The 6,000-nt window shown below is 37.1% G+C and overlaps 1 pseudogene; it reads left to right on the forward strand.

Annotated features, from left to right (window-relative positions):
• LOC127427207 (lipase maturation factor 1-like) overlaps positions 1–6,000 on the forward strand; it is a 62,686-nt pseudogene extending 56,686 nt beyond the window's left edge.

The raw sequence follows: 6,000 nt of genomic DNA on the forward strand, positions 1-6,000 counted from the left end.
ATCAGTGTCTCTTTGGTTCAGGTATGCTGATAAGGCATGTGGTGAATGTGTCTCTGGGAGTTTTGATAGCATATCTGATTGTCCCGGTGGTGATGAACCTGCTGAGCTCCAGACAGGTGATGAACTCCTCTTTTGATCCCCTGCGGATCGTCAACACATACGGAGCCTTCGGCAGGTACCCCATCCATCTCTGTCTGAGCTTCACAGTGGTTCATACAGTTATAAATATGCTTTAGAAACCTCATTACAAGATGGCAGAACCAGTGCACTTCTATCAACACTCTTTGTGCGGGTGCAGAGTTGCATGATTTTGCCTGGAGTGAGAGCAGTTTTTTTTAAAGCCTGAGTGTCTGTGTTTTCTGAGCATAACGCATGTTAACGGCCCATAATGCAATTTCATGTCAGCAAGAATTCATCACGTGTTAATTTCAGTTTTAAAGGGAAAGTTCAACTTCATTATTTACTTGCCTCATATTGTTCCAACCCTTTGTGGCTGACAAAATGGGTTACCATTGTGCATCAGTAGCTGGATTTCCATCCACCTATTTTGCATCAGTATTCGCGTATCAAAAATGTATACGCTCACTTGAGTTGGATTAATTTTTTTATTAGATAAGAAGAAATGTGTATAAACCATGATGGAAACACATTTACCAAATAAACTTCTATTGAATTTATTAGGAATACAAGATGTGCATCAAAAAAGTAATGTGACTGAATAACTCGTTCATAACTGGACTAAGCAGCGTGCCAAACATAGCATCTGAATGTCGCTCTGGTCATCCTGAAATAACAGTGTCTAGAAAATCCAAAGCCTGCAAAGAGTTTGCAAAGATAAATAAGTTGAATACAAACTTGATATGTGCCGCAGAACAGGTTTATTGCCACTTTTGAAAAATATCTTATAGATCTGCATGGCAAAGACTTAAGAAAGGCGTAACGCACATACATAATGCTCCCAGAACTGTGTCATTCCCAGACATGAGACAAGTTCTTTACAGTGTTTTGTCTGCGTGCTCTAAACCATGAGTATTTCATTAATAAAAGAGTCACAGAGGCTACAATTTCTCTGGAAGTGACAATTTTGTTCTTTTGAACACATGGGATGGAAACTGGGATTTATTCACACATTGTTTTGCGATATTATGATTTTTTGGATAAATCAAATGCGCAACTTGGATGGAAACATAGCTAGTGTTGGGCAGATTACTTCTGAAATGTAATCTGGTGCTGGTTACAAATTATACGACTAAAATTGTAATCAGTAACAGAATCTTCTAGATTGCACTTTTTATGTAATCTAATCTGATTACTTTAAATTGGATTGGATTACTTTGTATTACTTATTGCATGGCTTGATAAATCTAATCATTAATTTTAAATGTATTACATACCAAATGTATTAAGTAAAAAAAATTTCATTAAACATTAGTAAACACAAAATCGAACAGACACCTGCTATTTGTCAGTCACCCAGTAAAAAGAAAGATACTTAAAGGGTCATGAAAAACAAACACTATGTTACCCAAGATTGAAGCTAGTGATATAATACATTTATTTTTATTTTAAAATAATTGTTGTTATTTGGGAAATTATAAATTTGGATTGGATTATTTTTTTTTATCTCAAGCTTTGAAATAAAAAGTGGTCACTATTTGCATCCATTGTATGAAAAAACAGCAGGATACTATGGACATGCTACATATATCCTTTTGTGTTCCATGCAAGAAAGTCATTGGGGTGTGGAATGACACGAGGGTGAATAAATGATGACAGAATATACATTTTTGCAGACTATTAGCTGTCACTAAAAGAAAATAATTTGTGAAATTTTATTGGAAAAACATTGATCAAAAATACAGAATGTTTAGTTAAAATTGATGGTGGATGAATGTGATGGGAGTGTGGGTAATTTAAAAATACATCTCTAAAAAAAAAAACAGTGTTCCTGTTACATATGGAAATAAAATGGAAAGGTTGGCCGTATGTCACTCTATCCTCCAGATGTGTAGTATATTCAAAATTGTGTATATATTGTACCATCACATCATTGTTCTAATGCATCATACGCAACTGTACGGAAATTATGTGTAACGATGTTGGCTGCTGACAATGACGAAGACAATGATGAGATGAAGAACCCAAGTGCAGTTTATTTACAAAGTGAGAACCAATAACCCTGACTACACGTGAACTAAACCAAACATGAACCTGGCTTGACATAACCGTGGCTTGACATAAACATCTACGATCACATCCAATACTTGACAACTAGACAATGAAAACATGAGGGCTTAAATACAAGACATGGGGGAACATAAACCAATGAACAAACAGAACTGATAACAAGATAATTAAACAATAAACCAATGAAAACATGACACATGAACATGGAGGGAATACAGGAATCACATGACAAGGGAAACAGGAACTAAACATTTCAAAATAAAAGACATGAATCAACAGAATACACATGACATTATGCAAATGTAATTTCACTTATACATCTTGTGCTTATGGTATAAAAACATATTGTCAGAGCTTTACGTTGGAGCAGTAATTACTTGCAAATTTTGCTATGAGGCAAACTAGGAACAGGTTTCTCTCTTAAGTGAGTGAGAAATGGTAAGGGTTAGGGTTAGAATGCTTTGAGTGGAAAGGGGAAATTGTTGTGGCTCCACTCCACTCTCATACTCTGTTCTGTATCTCTCTCATTGGGCAGTATCACTAAGGAGCGGGACGGAGGTGGTGTTTCAGGGCACACTTAGTGTAAACCACACTGAAGAGGGAGTGATATGGGAGGAGCACGAGTTCCTGTGTAAACCCGGAGCTCTGAACAGAAGACGCTGCCTCATCTCCCCATATCACTACAGACTGGACTGACTCATGTGGTTCGCTGCCTGCCAGGTGAAGCAGAGAGTGGAGATGATAATGACATCACAAAAGTGTTGAGGACTGCCCTTTTTAGCCAATCAGAGAGTGCTCTCTGCTTTTTACCTGTTCAGGTTTGCTGACTTATCTTTGGAGTGCGGAATTTTGTAAGTACTGGCTAAATCTGGTTGAAGTCAGCAGAATGTCTGAAACTAATAGCGCCTTTAATATCACACATTCAAATGCCATATGCCATTGCATGTTTTTTCACCTCTAATGAATGCATGCGTATGTGTAGTTTGAAATGTGTTATGATTGCCTTGGTATATGCTGTGCGTTTAAATCAATAACATATGAAGTCAGTGCCACACTTGCTATTAATGAATTCTTCACCAGGAGATAAATTGCACTGCAGAACTAAAATATCTAGTCAATAGAAAGGGTGCAGAGAGGAGTTAAAAGATTATTTATAATCCTTATGTAACACACACACACACACACACACACATAATTCAGTTGCACATACAAATTAGATCATAAATCTTCTGGAATGCTTACATATAGAACCAATAGATGTTTTTCGTCATACCAAAAACTTAAAACTGTGATGTAGACGTGCATCTTCGAGCCTTTGTGCACATCGCTGTTTCTATGACTTCATTCCTGGCCTCTGAACAGCTGTGTTGCAACATGTACTGGAAACATAACCTCTTAGCCATCTTGCTGTTACTTTGGGCAGCAAAACACCAAATAGCTCTCCAATCTGCCCCAAAGGGGAAATCTCGGAAGTCTGTAGGCTACTAGACTCTAAAGTGTGCACTAATGAGGATGAGGAAGTGGGTGGTTCTAGTGCTGTGATATGGCTCTGATTTCTCTTGCTTTGTCTCTCTTTCAGACATATGAACAGAATGAGTGGGTTATTCACATAACTGTTGGCGAATGACTCTACAGTTCTTTCACTAATGGGACATAACCCATTCCAGGATAGAGAGAAACCCAGGTAAAACTCAATACAGCCAGACTACAAACTATCAAATACTGCGCTGAGAACAACTAGGACATGTACCACTATTGCTTCTCTCACCTATTGCACTGTATAATATTACAGGTCTTAAAGGAATAGTTCACCCAAAAATGAAAATTTTCTCATCATTTACTTACCCTCATGCCATCCCAAATGTGTATGACTTTCTTTCTTCTGCAGAACACAAATGAAGATTTTTAGAAGAGTCTCTCATCTTTGGAGGGCCATACAATGCAAGTGAATGGTGACCTAAACTTTGAAGCTCCAAAAAGTTTATGAAGGCATCATAAAAGTAATCCATACGACTCCAGTGGGTTAATCAATGTCTTCTTAACAGCCCAATCTGTTTTGGGTGAGAACAGACCAAAATGTAACTCTTTTTTTCACGGTACATCTCACCATTGTAGTCTCTAAGTAAGCACGGTCATGATTTCAAGATCTATTATACTTCCTACTGTTTGACACATTCTCAGAGAGCTAGATGGCACAAGGAAGTGTAATCGAGCTTGAAATCGTGATCGCCAAGGAGACTGCTGATGTCAAGATTTATAGTGAAAAAGGATATTTTGGTCTGTTCTCACCCAAAACTGATTGGATTTCTTCAGAAGACATTGATTAACACACTGGAGTCTTATGGATTACTTTTATGCTGCCTTTATGTGATTTTTGGAGCTTCAAAGTTCAGATCATCATTCTTATCATTATTAGGAATGGCTACCAAATGATGTCCATTAATGGTTAAAGTGCTTTTTTCATCGTTTTGCATGGGCTTTCTTATCATTTACATGTGATGTGGTGATCTAGACTTAGTAAATGTTTTTTTGTGGTAGACATCTGACTGACCACCTGTAGTGATGCTTACCTGTATAATGGTAAAAACACATTAATATATTGTACCTAAATAAAAACGCAATAAGACATGCTCATATGTGTCTTCCTTTGCACATATTTACCATGCTAATCATACAGTAGTTTCTTCCAAAATACCATAGACACTAATGTAATTGTTACTATAAAACTGTGGTAACTTGCTATTAGCCACCACTGTCATCAAAAATCTTTGTATGGTCTGTAAATTATGTTTGAGTTTAATGATTGAGCATGCTTTCCAAAAATCACTGATTAAAATCTTTCTGGGATTTTTTTTGGGAAATGCTGTCATTGCTTTGACTAGGGCAATCACATACCCATTTTTGTGTATTTTTAGTCAAATTTTCAAACTGTTTTATGGCAAACTTTATTAATATGGAGAATCCTTAAAGCATTTACAAAACAAATGACTGCGTTTTAAATGTATGCACAAGTCTTCAGCTCCCTCCTGTGGCACTTTTATTACAGTTAAACTGCTTTGAACAGTTAGAATGCAATGTGTGTGGAAAACTGCACAAACATATAGTAATTTCTTTTCAAAGTTCCCTTGATGGTAAAAACCACATTTTGCAAGTTTCTTCATGTTTGTTCAGAAGATAATGAGCTATAACGTGCATTAAGAAATGTGTATGAGTTGAAGGCACTATGCTGACGTGCTTTATTTGTCATTTCAGGTGGATATGAGGGGAACATTTCCGATATAAATTCACTCGGCCAGGCAGTACCTATGCCACCCAGGAGAAATGGTGGGTCAGGAAGCAAATCGGACCTTACTTCCCACCTGTCGACCTGGAGGGCCTCAGGAGGTAATTTCAGTCCAGAAACTGGCCTCTTCCAGACAGCTATTAAATCATCTCAGAAAACTGAAAGTTGCAGGACATCTTAGTTATGCCACCCCCCCATCTTTTGTGTCCATAGATTCAAGTATATTTGGTTGGTCATAACAAAACTGTGCCAAAGAGGATATGTTACATAAGTGATTTCCAAAGGCAACTCTTTTGTGTCTCACCACTATCTGAGGAGAAGTGTTGTTGTCAGTCAAGGGCTGTTTTAAGCCTGTGAACAAAAATTGTCCATACCTGTATCTTGTATACATGTGATGTTGAATATACTCAAGCATTACAATCACATTGAAATCATCAACGTACTGTTGACCATGATAATGAGTAATTTTCAATTCATTAGCAATGTTGTTTTTGTTAAAAAGACCAAAGCTGGAAGGCTTTTTATTTTGA

Source organism: Myxocyprinus asiaticus, chromosome 36 (assembly GCF_019703515.2).
Source record: "Myxocyprinus asiaticus isolate MX2 ecotype Aquarium Trade chromosome 36, UBuf_Myxa_2, whole genome shotgun sequence".
NCBI classification, from domain to species: Eukaryota; Metazoa; Chordata; class Actinopteri; order Cypriniformes; family Catostomidae; genus Myxocyprinus; species Myxocyprinus asiaticus.